The sequence below is a fragment of the Camellia sinensis genome, chromosome 13, assembly GCF_055761805.1.
Source record: "Camellia sinensis isolate YWXY chromosome 13, ASM5576180v1, whole genome shotgun sequence".
Classification (NCBI taxonomy): domain Eukaryota; kingdom Viridiplantae; phylum Streptophyta; class Magnoliopsida; order Ericales; family Theaceae; genus Camellia; species Camellia sinensis.
Genome location: NC_138973.1, coordinates 12,384,102 through 12,403,463, shown reverse-complemented (window position 1 = coordinate 12,403,463; position 19,362 = coordinate 12,384,102).

Here is a 19,362-nt window from a genome sequence, read left to right as displayed (position 1 = left end):
GGTTCAGACTTAGAACCGTGACAAATTTGAGAGTCCTGAGCTGTAGTGACCCCCAAATGAACGGAACGGGAGCTCGTTCCTCCCGGGGCGTTCGGGGACGTCTACACTAAGTTAGCGATATTTTTGAATGAAACATGATGAATAACTTAGACTTATTATATGGCAGAGTTGAATTATACTTACATATAATAGAGTTGAACTAAGTTGACAATGTTTTCGAATGAACCATGACGAATAACTTTGACTTATTATATGGCAGAGTTGAATTATACTTGCATAAAATAGAGTTGAACTAAGTTTAATTAACCTAGACTTGCCATGTCGACAGAGTTAAACTTCGAATGAAACTAAGTGTGTTTTAGTCGGATTAACAGAGAAACCAAGGTCGAACACTTCGGCTAGTCTTTGTTCGAATCTGACTTTGGCAAAAAGCTATAAACGCATAATATGAACTTACGTGGAACTTAGGTTCACATTAGGGGGTAAAGAGCTGGAGAATGATGAATAAACTTAAAAGTTTAAGAGCTTGGGACTTGTTGAAATTTTTTAGAAGAATTTACAAGTTAAGATGGGCTTAACACTTGTCAAAATTTTAGAGAAATTTACAGGTTGGAGTTAGCCGAGGTAATTATAAAAAATGTATCTGAGATACATATTACCCGAGGTGACCAACCAGGTTGTCAAGGTTGGAAGGGCGAAGTCTTGATAGAGGACAGTAAGTGGAAATGAAGGAGCAATACTTGACTGAAAAATTCTAGAGAAACAACACTTGTAAAATATTTCAAAATATTTTTAAGTGTTAGCCGAGGTATTCAAATTGTTGGCCAAGACAATAGCCAATGTCTGCATCCGAGGTACTTTACTCCAAAGTTATTATATGGTTAAAGTGTACTTTGAAGTCATACAAAAATATTCTAAATATGAAGGCATACAAGGCATGGAAGGAAAATAGTAAGCATACAAGAAAAGCATCCAAACACTTAAAAAGAAAAACATGCATTTAAAGGAGAAACTTGTTCGGATACAGCAAAAGGCACATCAACCAAATTGAAAATTCAAAAGTCAATCAAACGAAATACAATTGAAGGAAGAAAGAGTACAAAATAAAGAAGAAATATCCTAAGCACTGGGATTAGTCTTGGATTGCTCAACCTCGGCTGTTAGAGTTATATCAGCCTCGGTTAGCAGCATTGCATTCTTCTCCGCTGCTATCTTGGCATCTATCTCGAGCAGAGTCTGATCCAAACTCTTTTTGGCACATTGGACCTCGGCCTTAGAAGTAGTTGGTTTAGGAGAGGCGCCTTTGGAAGCCAAGTTATCCTCTTCATCTTGAGTCAAGTCAAGGACATGCTCATTTAGAATGGGGATTTGGCATCAGTGGCAGTCTTCTCATCCTCTTCATCGACATCACCATCATCGGCATCATCTTCGTCGACTTTATCGTTGGAGTCCTTGGGCTCTGGAGGGAAAGGTACTTGGAGTTAATTGATGTCTCGGAGGTCGAAGTCCATTGGAATGGATAATTGTTTAGTGTTGCCGTCCAACCGAGGTAATAACCTCTGTTGCAAACCTTATTGACTTGTTCTTTGTATTGGTCACGAACGGTGGCTTGACCCATTTCAAAGGCCTTCTCGTTGGCTTCTTTGACCACGTCTTCCTTTGATTTGACGGCCTCATTGACCTTGGCCTCGAACTCTGCCGCCTTGGCCTTAACAGCCTCAACCTCGGCCTTAGCGGCCTTGGTAGTTGCCTCCGCAGTTTCGGCTTTGGCCTCGGCTTGGCCTTGTGCAGCTCTGGTAGCCTTGGCTTGATCCAGCAGCTTTCGGTTGTTAGCCTCGGCGTGGTTTAACGATGATAGGAGCTTGGAAGCTTCTTGGGTCTTTTTTACTAACTCCTTCTTCGTCATCTCAGTCTTGACTACATACGAATGTGTGTGATGGATGGCCTAGAAGAAGTAAAACAAATTAGTTAAGATTCTGGTTAAGTGTTAATAAACTTTAATAAGGAAAAGGAAGAGACTTACCAAGACCAAGTGCTGCATCATAAGGCCAAAGTTTTCATACTCATGCAACTCAGCAATACGGTTCAAATTTTCTGGTAAAAGAACAGTCGTTGACAGGGCTGCGCCGACTTCAATATCCATTGCGCTGTTGCCAGCTGTTAAGGGTTTGTCCCACACCATGACCTTGGAAGCCCAGGTCCTATTGCGAGGGAAGCTGCGGTTACCCTCAGGTTGGTCAGACCTCAGCCTTTTAAGTGGTTGGGAATCAGATACATAGGCCTCGGCTGGCCTCTTCTTAGCGACAGTTTGGCTCTTCTCTACCTTGGCTAATTTCAAGATCGGTACAGTGTCGTTAGAGTCAATCTGAGTCACCGTTCGGCTTTGACTTGGTTTGGGATGGAGAGGAGGAAGATTGAACAGCCACCACCCTGGAAGGGTGGCAAAGAAATCTTCAACGATGGCTGGTTTGCGGCCCATGTCATCGGTTGTTGTAGCGACGGTGACCTTGGTACCGAAGTGAATTGCTAGAAGCACAGTTGGAGGGTTTACTGGGTCGTACGTCGAGGAGATTGATTCTCGGCGTGTGCGGTTACGAGTCTTGTTGACTGGAGCGTTTGGTGGAGCTCTACGTCGACGTCGACGCTGGGATGGTGGGATTAATTGAGCTGGAGCAGAAGTAGAGGGCAGCTCTACTGGGTCTGATGAGGAGGCCAGGTCTGGCCTTGGGGATGATGCAGTTGGTGGAGTTATTGCAGATGAGAAAGTCTTGCTTCGGCGGGGAACGTCGGGCAAGGCGAATTTGTACGTCGAGATTTAGTCAAGTAGCAATGGGGCCTTGCGCTTCTCAATTTGCAAACCCAGCAGCTTTTTTAGGTCCTTGCTGAGGAAAAAATGTCTGCCAAAAGTCCTTCATTGGCTGAGGAAGATCTGCAAACAAGAGAAGCATTAGCATGAACAGAAAAGGTTAACTAGTCTCAAGCAGAGATAAAGTTGAGAGGTAACTCAGTTCTTACCCTCATCCTCTCTAAACACTCCTCGGTGCAGTGGGAAGAGAAGAAGATTGTCGTCTGGTGCAAACTCCCAGTTGCCTGAGACGATCTGGTGCAAACTCCCAGTTGCCTGAGACGATCAGATAGTCATCTCTAGCACCCTTGTTGGAGTCAGGAAGGTCGGCTACAATTTTGTAGACAGTGGATCTGGGCTTGAGGTAATATGTGTAGCCTTTTTTAGACTTAAGGCCACACATGGTGTAACAGAACTGAATGTTGGCTAGCGTGATCCTAGCATTTTCTTGGCATGCCAGTTCTAGGATGCCATTGATAACTCTGTATGAGTTGATGGCTAGTTGCATGGGGTTGAGCTATAATAATGGAGGATTTCCCTAAAAAGGATGTCTAGGGGAAACCTGAGTCCACACTCTACAAAGGCAATTACTGGGAAGGGCATAACGTTTCTATCAAGCATAATGGAGTCCTCCTTCCCAGCCAATCTCATCTGAACATTTGCTGGGATAGAAAACTCTCTTCTAAAGTTCTCAAGTTTTTCTGGGGTGTCTACCCTCCACTTAAACATGTCCATAACGTCGCTTCAATGGAAGATGGTACAAGATTTCAGAAGAAGATCACTGGTAAATGTTTGAGAACCTCGGCTAAACACTAGAAAGCACTGGGATGAGGATTTATGAGGATTAGAGGGGATTTCATTTCAGTTTTCCTAAAGAAACAAGGCTCTAAATCGAACCCTCAAACCCAAGTCTATGTAGAAACAAGGAATCAAAGGCAAAAATCTGGAAACAGAGCAAGAAGACCAAAAAAGAAATGTAATTCAGAAATTAGGAGTGAAGCAGAAAAATAGGTGTGTACACCCAAAACTTCAAGACACTAAGTGAGTGTGTGAAGAACAGTGTGCAAATGTCTCAAGCAAAAAACATGATTGGCATTTTCAAAAGACTACACAAATTCAAGATTCAAGAATAGGGAATTGATTCATAATTGAAGAAAAAATAGAGTGCAACCATGAAAACGAATTCAATAGCAACAGAATAAACATATGGTAAAGAAAGAACATATTCAGAATAATGGAAGGCTGAAACTAAAATTGAAAGAAACTAGGAACTCACCGGTTAGGGCCGAGGTTGAGCACACCGGTTTAAGGTTCGCCGGAGTCAGGCAGTGACGACGAGTAGAGCAGAATAGTAAATGCTTCATCGGATGAGGTAAATAAGTGTTTGCAGAGAGCTCAAGAACATAGAAATGAAGGATTTTAGAGAGAGAAAGTCTGAGTACAGAGAAAAAAAATGAGAGAATGCAAAGTGAGAAGACGAAGAGAGAGAGAGAGAGAGAGAGAGAGAGAGAGAGAGTTTTGTTAAAACTCGAAAATACGGCAAAAGGAAATGAATACGCCTTGGACGACATGTCTGTCAGGCGGCATTCACAGAAGCGACGCGACCTGATAGCACGTGTTAGGTATGAACCAATGAGAAAGGGACGCGTGGAGGAAACGGTTGAGTAAACTGTACGTGACAACTCATGCGCTGTCAAAACCTTTGTAGTTCTTGATTAATGAAGCAAAAACCTCGACTAGAGGAACAATCTTGGTCGAGATGTTTAAAGAACTTGATTCTGGGTTTCTGATCCTTGATAAAGGTGGATAGTTGAGCATTAAGTACTTGAAGCCGACGAGTAATGATCTCGATCATAAAGCAAAGTGAAACTATAGCAGACCTGCTACTCGAAGAAACAATATAGGTTTCATCACCTCAGGTTACCGAGGTAATAGAACCTAGAGGACAGTTGTGGGGAAGTATTTTGCGAATAACGGTACGTGGCAAAATGTGACACCGAAGTGTCAGCCGAGATGCCACGTGGCCTGGTCATGCTTGCCCAGATGATCTCAGCTAGGCCGAGGTTATCTGCGCAGATACTGAAATCCGAGATAAGCAAATAGGGAAGGGCAGGAGTCCTAGATGAAAGAGGGCTCTAAACTAGATAGGGATAAGGCTCTGAGGGAGTTTATTCCTATCTAGCTAAGAGTCCAAGATAAGCATTATGTGCTAAAGTCCCATAAAGTAAGACTTCTAAGGGAAGTTGGACACTAATCATTATAAAAGTAAGGCACCTCCGGTAGGTCTGAGGTATGCTTTTTATGTTCTTTCTAGTGAGCTAAGCACTATTTGTTATCTGTGAGAGATACTGAATATAACTTGAGTGTCGGAGTGCCCCCCGGTGGATGAACCACCGGCGGATTCTTATCTTTCTCTGACAGGTTGTTCGAGCTTAATCTATTCTGCCGATGCTCTCCAGCTGAGTTCCCCATTTGGTTGTGTGGTCGGAAATCAACACCCACAATATGTAAATGAAATCACTGATTTTTCTGATACCAACTGGGCAGGGTGTGCTGATGATCGTAAGAGCACATCTGGGGGGGTGTTTTTACCTTGGGAATAATTTGGTTGCATGGCATAGCAAAAAGCAGAATGCCATCTCTCTTTCGACTATTGAGGCTAAGTACATTGCAGTAGGGAGTTATTGTACACAAATGTTATAGATGAAGCAAATGCTTTATGACCATGGTATAGACCAGAACACTCTCATCCTTTTCTATGATAACACAAGTGCCATTAACATTTCTAAAAATCCTGTCCAACACTCTCGCACCAAACACATTGACAATCGTCATCATTTCATTCGAGAGTTAGTGGAAGAGGGCCTTGTTGTTCTTGAACATGTACCCACTAACCATCAAAAGGCTAATATTTTTACAAAACCCCTTGATCTTCTTAGGTTTGAGTTCCTTAGAAAGACATTGGGTGTAGTGCTCAGTCATTAAGCTGTGATCTGTTACTTGAGTAGGTGAGAGTGATTGGCTTTATGTGTACTTGAATGCTATAATCTCATTGTCATTGATTCTTGTCATCTTTGCATTTAGACTCATATGAACACCTCTAATGCTGCTTGCAAGATTTCATTCTTCTTTGTTCATAGCTCATTCTGAATGCTCATACTCATTGACTTCATGATCTCATTCTGTACACATCCTTGAGATAAAATGTTACAGGGGTTTCTGCGCAAGTGATCAAAGTTCTCTATGGACCTCTAACATTGTCTCTTATACATTTTCAGAGAAACTGACCCATACTGGCATATCATGGGTGATGTTACATCTCTTAACCATCTGCTATCATTTTTCACTTTCACGGTTCCTCCCTCAGCTCATTGAAGTCCGGACATTAGGAAAAGGCTACCTCAGAGGTACCAACCAGGCCAACCTTATTGATTCCATGCTTTTCTGGTTTGGACTCCATTCTCTTGAGCGTGCATGCCATCCATGAGTGCCCACAAACAAGAAAAGTTAAAAATCAAATGAAAAAAAAAAATGGACTCATTAATTTGGGGGGGAGCATCCGTTTTTACACAACAAATACCCTTTAATTTCTAGTGGTTTGACTTTTCTCAGTGATGTTTAGTTTCTCTTGCCGGAGGTCCAGTGTAATGACCCCAATATGCGTATAGAAAGTCATCCTTATTTAATTAGGGGTTAATGTGTTTTAATTCAACTATATCTATCGGAATTGAAAAATTATCTGCTGAGTTATGGCGACCTTTATTGTATCGGCTTGAAATTTTTTTTTTACCCTCCGCTCGAGCATGGGCTCATTTTTGACATTCTTAATAGTATATTTGGAATGTTCTTACCTTATTTTGGGGTATTGTTTGAGGTGGTGGTATGATGGTAAAGTAAGATTGGACCAACGAATTTAATTCGAACAGTTAACCTACGATCAGCCGTCATTCATTTGTCCTTTTATTTTTCTACACTTGGAATTTGAATTTGAGGTTAGAACCATTGGAAAGCTTATTTCCGGGGCTTCGATTTGGACACAAGAACGACCTAGAACGGAGTTCCGATGAGAAAGTTATACCCGTTTGAAGTTTTCACATTTGTGCTGGAAGCAGAGCCGCACATGCGGGGAATAGCGCCGCATGTGCGGTCGGTGCGGGACAGCAGCTCTAAAAACGGGATTTTTGGGCCATTTCTTGCAATTTCTTTTCCTCTCTTCTTCTCCCCTCTTCCATGTCCGAAACCCTAGCCCTAAATCCTTGAATTCCTTTACTTTGCTCATGATCCACCATGGTTTTTGGCATCAAGGATGGAGAACAAGGGAGGATCGATGTTTTTACCCAATTAGAACTTGGATTTGTGAAGGCTTCTTCTCAAGCTCACTTCTTTGCTTGATTATTGAGGTAAGGGTTTGAATACTCTTCAATACTTATATCCATAGATAGATTTGTGACATTTTATTATCTAAATACAAAATTTCCATATTTAGAGCATGTAGTGTATAGTATGAGATTTGGGGTTTTATGGTTTGAAGATGTTGGGAGTTAATTAATGGGTTAAAATGGTGAATTATGAGTCCTAAGTGTATAATCAATGGAAAAGTTGGAATAAAAAGTGTTGGGTTAATAAGTTTGATTATTTCTTGAAATCTCCATATTTTCTTGAAACCCTAGGTTGATTAAAGATGATAACCAAAGATTTAACCCAAATTGAAAGTAGAATAATGAAATTGAGGTATTGAATTATGTATATACAAGTTTAATTGGAATTTGGTGATACTTGGAAATTATGTTTAAAATTTGCGAATGAATTTTGTTATGAGCAATGTAAATCATGTTATAATGAGAGGGAAATTGGAGGAAATAATTTATTAATGATATAGATGACATAAACTCGGTTATGGAATGTTGAAATGGAATTTAAGAATTCCTCTTGAATTATGTTAAATTATATTTAATGATGTTGAGTTGAATCATGTTGCTTATGTTGAATTGTAGTGATTATGTGAGATGGTATTGACTATGTTGACTTTGATTTTTGTGACCCAAAATGTGGAGTTTTCCAAAATGGGTTAATCCTAAATTATTTTGCTAAATACTTGTGGGCTTGCTTAGTTATTAAAATCAAGAGAATGATTTATTTTTGGAAAAATGTGGAAGATGTCCATACAATTCCTTCCTATCTTGAAATCGAGGTGATTGATTATAAATTCCATATTGTGTTTGCAAGAATGGTAATCTTCTATTTCTATATATAGATATATTGAGATGGAGGAAATTGTGGTATAATGGATGGATAATGGTAGGCTTGTGAAGAATAACGAAGGAAGGAAAAAGAACTAATGACTAAGTTATATATGTGTACAGGGCACACTTCAGGAGGGCCAAGCACTCCGTTTTAGCACTGTGAGTAGTAGTACTTTGATGTATCTCTAACCGTTAATGATTATTGTCATTGACATTATGATCTTCGTCAGAAGAATTATGTTGAAATGTATGTTATGTATGCTACGTAAATATTGTGAAATTATGGAAACATCAAAGGTGTATGCTATATGAGGAACATTGTGAAATTATGGAAACATCAAAAAGGATTTGTGAAATATGCATCTCGAATTTGTGAAGTATGGATCACCAACTTGTGAAATATGAAACGATGTGGCCAAGGGCCATTTGTGAATTATGAATCTATGTGGCCAAGGGCCATTTGTGAAATATGAAACGATGTGGCCAAGGGCCATTTGTGAATTATGAATCTATGTGGCCAAGGGCCATTTGTGAAATATGAAGTTATGTGACCAAGGGCCATTTGTGAATTATGAATCTATGTGGCCAAGGGCCATTTGTGAATTATGAATCCATGTGGCCAAGGGCCATTTGTGAAATATGAAGTTATGTGACCAAGGGCCATTTGTGAAGATCAAACCTATGTGGCCAAGGGCCGACTTGTGACTTATGAAGCTATGAGGCCAAGGGCCAAACTTGTGAACTTGTGAATCCAAAGGGCCAAAGGCCGATGTGATAAGTTGTGACTCTATGAAACCCAAAGGCTATTGTGAATGTGAGAACCTCTTAGACCAAGGGCCGAACTGTGAAATTGTGAAACCGATAAAGTCATCTGTAATCTAATGAAAATATGCTTACTTTTCGTTACTAATTATCAGGAATGTCCTGTCAACTTTACGTTAATTATGTTAACTCATGGGAATGATGTAACGGTTACCATTAGGACTCTGTTAATTACAAGGCAAGGCAACTATGTTAACATATAAGAATGATTAAACAAAGGTGTATGCTATTGATTAATAGCGCACGTAAAGTAAGTCATTTACCCAAAAGAACTTATGTTCATTCTTGAATGATGGATTTTGAGTAAATATAAGAGTAGCTATGTGCATCCATATGAATTGAAGTTATTTTGCTATGATACTTATAAATTGGAAGTTATTCAGAATCTACGTTATAAGCGCAAAGTTTAGAATCATTGTGTGACCCTCATGAGAATGTGAATTAGTCTCTCATTGTTAAGCGTACGATAATGACATGATACAACAAGAAATGCTCTAGTTATGATATGTTCCGTTCGAATTAATGAATGATGTTCAAGTATGTTTTAGGCATGTTTCCAGTATGTTACAAGTTCAAGTATATTCAGGTATGTTTCAAGTGTATGTTACAAGTTTATGTTGTTACAAGCTTATGTATGTTACAAGTTTATGTGTGTTACAAGTTTAAGTCTGTTACAAGTTCAAGGATGTTACAAGTTCTTTGTTACAAGGGCTTTATGCCACATGTTTCATGGGCCTTAGTGCCATATGTTATAAGGGCTTCATGCCACATGTTTCAAGGGCTTATAGCCACCATGTTTATGTTGCAAGATTGAACCTAAGGCCATTATGTACTTAGCTCAGAATCAGACTAACTATGTGAACTCTACATCTTTATATGCATTGCCCTGTGTTATGTTTCAAATTAAGCATCGTTTTATTTATGTATTACTATTCACTGAGTCCGGCTCACTCTCTGTTATGTCTGTTTCTGTAGGTCACCAATCAGATGGTCAGTCCTAGCCATGACGCTGCCTTCTTTTGTCAACCTTCGTGTGTCCAGGCATTATACACAGTCATTGATTTTGTTAAGCTGATAAGATGTTGGCTTGCTTTTTGAATGTCTATCTAAGAGTGATGTATATACTCTCATGTTTTTGTATATGCTCAATAATAGGGCTGGGTCAGTATATATGTATGTATATAACCGATGTTCAGGTGTATGTTTTAGATTTTATTTGTTTGTTAAAAGTTTGTGATCCTGGCATGATAGTAGTAGCTCGATGGAGTTTGTTTCCAGTGTCAAATTTTTATATTTAGTGCTTCCGTTCAGGCCCCATATATATAGATATAAAACAGGTTAAGTGTCCGTTTCTGAAGTGGTCATGCCCAAACTTCTAGGGGCGGGTTTGGGGCGTGACATCCAGTCATCCGATCACTAGGAGGATTAACTCTAGCCATGTGGCCTTTCAAGGATTGCACACACACACATTCATTATGTGAGCTCTCATGCTTGTCTTTGAGTTGTGCATTTTCATGTTGCTTATACTAATTGATCGATGTTTACCTGATTTTCTCATAAATATTGTGCTTTATATTGTCAAAATTACGAGTTTTCGGGCATCATGGTTTGTGGATTATCTCATCTTAGTGTCACATTCTTGCTATTGTGCTCACCTCTGTTTGTTTCAAGTCTCTTTTGACAGAGAGTTGTTTTAAACTGCTCAGGAAGGTGTTTTTTTTTGCCTTGGTTGTTCTTTCTTACCTGCTCGAACGACATAAATAGAGCTTGAGCGGATTTTTCCATCATCCAGCACTTTTGCTGAGTGCGCGAGATTCTAAAAGCTTGTATTTTGAGCTCGAGCGCAACATTCTTGGCTCGAGCGGTGAGATGGGCGTAAGTGTGTTCGCTTGAACGTTAAGTTTTACACTTGAGCGGTAAGCCCTAGTATAAAGTCTTCAACCTGTCTTTTCAAGCTTGCTTTTTTCCCTATTTTCACAGCTGTCTCTCTCTCTTTCTTGCCTAGGGCTTCATTTGCGAGTGGTTTGGGCTGTGATTTAGTGATCTTTTCTTCCCTCGTCCCCTCTAGTTCATCTCTAGTAAGTATCTCACCTCTGTTTTTTTTCTCTCTCTCTCTCTCTCTCTCTCTCTCACACACACACACTAAGTTGGGGTTTTGGTTTTTGTGACTTGGTTTGTATTTTGTTCACTTGTTCACACACTTACACAGAGGTTTTGAGCATGTAGATTGTGTTCTTTACTGTATTGATGATAGTGGGCATGTTGCTTTTGGTCCATGTTATTGTGTTCAAACACCTGTCTCACTGTCATGTCTTTTTTTCTCATCTGTGTGCTCCATTGATGCTACTGAGTTATTTTCTTTGGCCTTTAATCTCTGGCTGTTTTACTAGGTTTATGCTCTGGTTGGGTTTTGGGATTTGGCTCTACTAGGTTTGGTCTTTGCCTTGGTTTTTTTTTTTTTTTTTTTTTTTTTGAGGGGGGGGGCCCAGGTTTTTCTCTGGGTAGTATTGGCTGTGTTCTTGGGTTCACCATGTCTACCTCTAAACATCGTAAGTCCACAGCTACCCGTCCTCAGTTTAACTCCGATTGGTTCCCCTCCGCAGAAAAAAACAAGATTTTTCGTAAAGCCTACATATCACGCACCGTCTATTTAGAGCGTCATGTACAACCAAACACCTTTGAGTCTATCTTGGTTAGGTCTGTGTTTCAGCCCCTAAGAGGTGACCTAGTCCTTTCCTTTTCTAGGCGTCAAAACTTGGATTGGGTCAGGGAGTTTTACCGTAACATAGAAGGTGTTGATGATATAAGTCCTTTCTTCAAAACTTGGGTTCGCTCTATGGAAATCGTTGTTAACCAAGACTTCATTTGATCTCTTCTCGGCATTGGCCCTGTTTTCAATGCTCGATTCCCTTTCTTTGTTCGCCCCACCCCAGACCTGGATTCAGGGGTGTCACAACCCAAACCCGCCCTTAAAAGCTTGGTGTCATAACCGGCAAGTAATTAGAAATTACCAAAGGTCTTCCTGTACAACTAAAAATATTTGGGGCTAGCAGAAGCAATATACAAAAAATACCAATGCTCCAATGAGTTTTGCATCTATATGAACAAGCATGTATACATATAAATGTTAATTTACCCACAAAACAATACATAACTTATAACTTAACATCTTATACATAACATATGCACATGACAAAAGTGTACTTCATGATCAAAAGCTTGATAACGGCCTTCTAGGCCTAGGTCCCAACTCGGAGGCACTCAAAACAAGTCGGTAGGCTTCAGAACGATGGCTCAGCTAAAGACCCCTTCTATACTTATCCTCCAGACGCTCACTTATACGTATACATAAAAATAGTGAGTTAAAACCTAGTGAATAACATTAAAGTAAAGAGGTTAGTGAACAAATTCCAAATATATCATATACGTAAAACAAATCATGACACAATCATTCATATCAATCTCATATCAGAATATAACATAATAGTACATCCCATGGAACATATCACATATCGTCTTCTAACTAGAATAATCAGTTCCGAATACCGATTAAACACATATCACCACAACGAAGTGGCTAACAAGATCTCGTATTACATATATGTCATGGACCCACATTTGTATGTCGTCTCCTATGACTTGGAACTACCTATGGATGCCATAATAGATTCGCAAACAGGACATTCGTAGAAACCATAGATAACAGTTTAAATAAATACCATACAAACATATCTTTACAAAAATATTACTCACATCGGGCTTCCAAATTTGGTTGTTCGGTCTTCGAGTCTTGACCTACAAACACAAACATTCATAGCATAATTTCTCAATACACATTCGAGTCATTCAGTTGATTTTTAACGTTATTCGATTATCCGTTACTTGCTCATTCAGTTACTTCTATTCTTTTTTTAATTTCCTCCATGCTTATGAGATGCTAATAGATGTTAATTATACGTGAAAATCATGTAAATGAAGGCCTGGAAGTCAGACAACGAAAAGAAAATAAAATTGGAAAATCTGCCCTGTTTGGCCATACGTGCGGTTGAACTTCATAATCAAATTTTGGCCAAAACAAGGTTGGCTGCTCAAGCAGTGGCCCATGCCGCTCGAGCGGTCAGGGTACATTTTCAGTCCAAAAATCTACTTTGAAAGGGAACTCAATCTTTTGCAAAATCAACTTCAAGTTCATGAAAATCAAGGCCCAAAACTCATGAAAACATGATGAATGATCAATTGCTAGCTTCAAAAAAAAAAAATAGTTTCAAATCAAACTAAAGCTCCATGTAGAACAAAGCAAACACTTAAATTGAAATCGAAATCCTCAAAACTTGCATTTTTGAGTTGCAACACCTCAACTCCCATGGAGTTTCCTTTTCACTTGAAAATAAATGCAAGAAAACAAATGATTAAACATGAAAATGCCATGGATGATTACAATTCCTCTCTTAAAACTCATGTGAGTTCTAAACACAATTCACACTACTTAACTCTTTAATTGCACTTATCTTCAAGAGATTAGAAATGGATTCTTACCTTAGATGCTTGATTTGGTGAAGATTTAGCTTAATCCCTTTTTGATCTTCTTCTTCCTCTTCCTCTTCCTCTTCCTCTTCTTTTCTTCTCTTCGTCTCTAGAAGTCTTTCTTTCAGATTTTTATTTTATTTTTTATTTTGTGTTGAGTCTAACACTAAGGCTCATATATATCTATTTCTATCTAAGTGTATAATTGATGAGCCAAACACAACTTAGCGAATCAGACGAAATCAGTTTTCAATTAAACTTTCCAAATGGCTCTAAAAATTTCCATTAGCATATCCATATACTCAATTTCGGTTTTTGAACCCATTAAGGTCGTCAATTTCAGTTTCGAAGTCGTAGCCCCAACAGATATTGTTCCAATTCAAACAGATATTCTCAAATTAATTCATATTAACGCAAAATTAATAGAGATAAATGTGACATGCATTTTAGGGCTGTTACAAGGGGGCCCTAATCAAGCAGAATGAACTCCTTCCTAAGTTTAGGTTGCTGAACCTCATAGTTTGCACCAATCTCATTGTCACCACCCATTCCTCCGAAATAAACCAAGACCAAGGTTATACCCTGTACTGCATTGATCTCCAGTTGCCATCAATATTGCCACTCTCATCCTCCACAAAATAATTGTAGTTATTGAGAACAAACAATTAGGGTTGCCCTATGGTTGTCTGGTCAACCGTCTCTTGTCCAAACTTGAGGCTCCGATCTTCGAGGACGATGAGTATGCCACTCCAATTAAACCCTTTACTAAGAAAACCATGTCTCAAAGTCGGGCTCATGTTAAGAGGGAGTCGTCTAGGGCGGGTCCTTCTTCTACAAGTGATGGTGATCTTCGAGCAGAGGAGGTTGAGATTGATGTAGCGGCAGCTGGTGCAGAGAAGGCTAATGTTCATCCCTAGACCATTCATGGCCAGCTTCGTCATTTTGAGTAGTCCATAACTCATCGGTTGGATCACATGGATGCTCGTCTTGATGCCTTCGATGGTCGTCTTGGACATCTTGAGCAGTCAGCCGCACAGACTACTCTTCAACTTGATCAAAAATTCTCTCCTTGCTTCAGTTGTATTGTAGCAGCCTTATCCACACCTGGCTGATCTTTGACTGAGTTACTCCTTAGCCAGTTATTTTTTTCCTCACTCTTGGTCAATTTTGTTTTTTCTTCTCTCATGTTTTTTTGGTTACTGTTTGTCTCCTGGACAAAAAGGGGGGAAATTTTTGGCTATTTTTGTTTACTTTGTTTTAGAACTACTAGACATTTGTGTTTACTTTGTTTGAGAACTGTTAGACATACACTATTTTGGGCATGAACATTGGGATGTCTTGGAATTGATAGCTTTGGATATGCAATTGGCTATTTTGCTTATTCATATCTATTTATCTTTGTTATCTTATTTCGTTCTACAGTTTTGGTTTGTGTGGTATTTTGATCGTTTCCACAAGTGGATTGTTCAAACTGTTTCTAAGTGTTTCTCATTCAAATCGACATTTATGGTTTTGCAGTTATTATGTTTGTTTGGCCGAATCTTGTATTTGTGTTAGTTAGAGTGTTTAGTGCATGTGTTTGTTAGGAAAAATTGTTAGAAAAGTTTTGTTCGGAAATTGACGAAGGGGAGATTTTAGGTCCCTACTTGTTGCCAATTCTGCGAACAAGCTTGGTTTAATTGAGTTGTTGTTTTTCCTTGTTTTTTGGTCGTCCCGTTCGAGCGGGAAAAGCTGTGCTCGAGCAGATTTTGCACACTTTCAGAAGTTTGGCTTATCTACAAAACTACTAGGAGGTGTGATTTTATGCTCGAGCGTAATTTCCAACGCTCGAGCATAGACCCTGTCTAGCCACACGCATTTTAGTGACACTGTTCAAGCGGCAAGTCCTACACTCGAGCGAAGATCGCGCCCCTGTTTTTTATAAATATTTGTTTAAGTCCATTTTTTGGGTGTATGCTTCCAGATCTTCTTTAAGGGTTCTAGGTTTTCTTCTGGAGCTATTTTGCTAGTTTTCTTTGATATTTGATTGAGTATTAAACTCACATGGTTTGACAAGCATACATCAAAGAGTTTGATTGTTTAAGTGTTCTATTTCAAGAGTGTTCTTCTTCAGTGGAATCCGGAGATTCAAGCGTGAGGTATTCGACGGAGTTCGAAGTTGTGCGCAGTCGTTGATTTGACACGGATGTTGTGGATTCAACATCAATCTGTTCAATTCTGAGACGAAGGTTGTAGTGAAAGAGATACAGATTGTTAAGACAAATTGACAGAGTTTGAATAATTTGTTTGGTTAATTTGTATTCTTTCTTTCTTTCATAATGGATTGATTAGTGGCGTTTAGCCCGTGATTTTTTAATCACAATTGGAGTTGCTCTAATTGTGATTTTTTTACGTAAAAATCTATTGTGTTGATTTATGGATTTTGAAACATCAATCTAAATCACTTTTGTATGTGCTAGATGATTTAGATTGTCTGTTTTGTTTGTTTTGAGTATTGTTACAATTAATCTAGTTTGAATCACAAATTACTTAGAGTTTTTAAAAAAGAACATGATAATAAAAATAAAAGGTGGAGGTGGCAATAAACAAATCTATACTATATATATAAGCAAATGTAGTGATCTCTTAAAAAATTCAAAACTCTCAATCCTAACATCTCATGAACCTCTTTCCTACGTGGCACATCCATTATTCTCTCATTCTATTTTCCTATTTTTTCTTATCTTTTTTTTATATTTTTTATTTCACTTTTTAATTACTTATGGCATGGATATAAAAGATTTTCAAAATATTTAAAGATAAAAGATTTTCAAAATATTTAAAAATTGAAGATGAGTCTGACTCTAATTCAAATTTCTTCATCAAAACAAAACTCTCAATCCTAACATCTCATGAACCTCTTTCCTACGTGGCACATCCATTCTTCTCTCATTCTATTTTTCTATTTGTTCTTATCTTTTTTTATATTTTTTATTTCACTTTTTAATTACTTATGGCATGGATATAAAAGATTTTCAAAATATTTAAAGAAAAAAGATTTTCAAAATATTTAAAAATAAAAGATGAGTTTGACTCTAATTCAAATTTCTTCATCAATTTATGTCTTACCCAAGGATATTTGAAATAAATAAATAAATAAATTTATAAATCTCAAAACCTAACTTCTATGACAATATGAAATTAGGCAAAAAGATTGGAGAACAAAAATAACGTTCTAAAGAAATTAAACGGGTGATTTAACCAATTATGCAAAATTTTTAGCATCTTATGTGAAAAGAAGCACATGTTTTAAATCTCATATTATGTTTTTTCCTCTCTTTTACTTTTGCAATTTATCTAAGTTTCTCTTTCTATATTCGTATAATTTATCTTCAAATTTGCATTTGATTTTTTTTTTAATCTTTTATCTTATATTTATAGGATCGATTCTTGCTTTTGATTTTTAATTAAGTTTATTCTATTTTTATCTGATTTTCACTTTCTATATTCTTATAATTTTTTATTCTTTCTTATTTCAATTAAGTAGCTTTAGAAGACAAAATTTGATTAAATTATAGGTAGTAGACACAAAATAGAGTTAAAATTTGTATAATAAGATAACATAATTGCTTATTTTTTAACTACACAAAATTTAAATTTTAAAAAATTATAAGTGGCACTTAAATCTTATATGATTTTTAACATACTACCTCGATTTTATTTTAGTTTCTTTTTTACAAATTTTAAAAATTATAAGTGGCATTTCACTCTTATCTAATTTTTTAATTATTACCCTCTCCATTTCTTCTGTTATTAGAGTTATATTAGATTTTATTTTTCTTTTCAAGTTTATCTTATCTTATTTTTTAATTTTAAATTTCAACTTTGTTTTTTTTTTTTTCAATTACTGAATTTCTCTCTACCTCATTTTTCTAGGATTTGTCTAATTTTCGTATATATATATATATGTATATATATATATTTATAGTTTATCTTCAAATTTAAACTTAATTTGTTTTTATCTATATCTTATATTTACAGAATCCATTCTTACTCTTAATTTTCAGTTCAACTTTTTTTTCTTCTAAAATTTATTTAATTAAATATAGTAAGATCACTAAATATATTATTTCAATACCCATGTAAATAAATATCATAGTATTTAATTGTTAATTTTTAACATGTTCAACATTATTTACTATTTTTTGTTACTTGCCCGTGCATAGCACGGGCTACCGCTAGTTCCAAAGAAGAGTATGTAATTGTTTTATAAGAGCACAACCCTAATGTCACACCCAAATAATTTCTCACCATATCATTTCTTAAGATATTATTAAATCATTCTGATAAATTTTTTAAACAAAACTTTTATATATATTTAACAATTTCATAAATTTTTTCTTTACATCCATTTCATTAGAGTGCTTTTAAATATATTAGAGTGCTTTTAAATATACTAAAAGTAAAATTTTCATCACATTCACTAGTGTGTGATATTTTTATATAATTTATATTTGTATAATATTACTCAATATTTTATTGGTGTATTTAGAATCTGGGTGAAGAATAGGACTTTAACTCGAAGATTCCATTTCAATGGCTTTAACAAAACAATAATAATAATAATAAAAACTTCTACCATAGTGGAAAACAACCTTCTAAAGCATAATATTTTATGGTAATTTTCATTTATTTTTTCTAACTATACTCTATGGGGGTGTTAATAAGTGCGTCCAATAGGCGTTTAATAAGACTTTAAGAAGATTTTAAAGTCCGTTTGTTTAGAAAGTTAGAGGGAGATTGAGATCGATAGTGAGGTGAGACTCATTAATATTGTATTTATTTTGAGAGATGAGGAGGAGATTGATAGTGAGCTCCGAATTATGAATTCTCATGGAGAGGGGATTCGGATGGGCCTCTAAGACTTGGTGTTAGAAAAATAGTTTGTCGAACTAGAATTTTTTTTTAAAATTTTTTTTTAACATGTTAGGCATTTTTTTAAAATATTAATGTTTAGTTTTTTTTTGTATTTTTTGTTAAGTAAAAATCATTATTTTATTTACTTTTTTTTGAATTTTTTTTTTGAAATTTTTTACATGTTGGGCATTTTTTAAAAAAACATTAATATTTATTTATTTATTTTATTATTTTAGAGAGATTTATTTATAAGTCCTATTTCTGACACTTATACTATGTTAAATCCTGTGTAATTTCTTATAGAGTCTCAAGTCCTATTTAGATAAGAATGTATTTCACAAGATCCTATTTGCGAAACGTAATACGTTTATGTAGGTGTCACGTCATGTTATGTTTATGTAATGTCACATCTGATATGGTCACGTTACGTTACATTTATGCAGGTGTCACCTTACGTTTCGCAAACTTAATCTATAAGAAATTGAATGTTACCATAGATTATATCTATGTGAATGTAAATTTCAAAATACACGAATAAGTAACATTTTCACATTCAATTTAAAAAATCAAAAACCTAGTGAGTTTGTGAAACAAAACGTGACACGCTACGTTTATGTATTGTCTCATCTGATATGATTACGTTACATTACGTTTATGTAAGTGTCACGTTACGTTTCGCAAACTTAATCTATGGTAATATTCAATTTCCTATATATAATTTTACCATTATTTATGATATTAATAACTAATATTGAGGATAAATGTGTTAACAAACTTCACACAGGATTTGTAGGAACATAAGTTTTTTCGTAGGACCATATGTAGCATAGGACTTATAAATAATTTTATATAAAAATAATTTAATAATCCCTACATTAACAACTATTATCAAAACAAATATAATATTATTTAATTTTCTTATTATCAATTCACCCATTATAAATCCTCCCTATTTTACCTCCGAAAACAAACGGAGTTAAATAAACAATAAAATAGGTTGTCATTGGATCAATGGAACCTCGTGTGTTACAC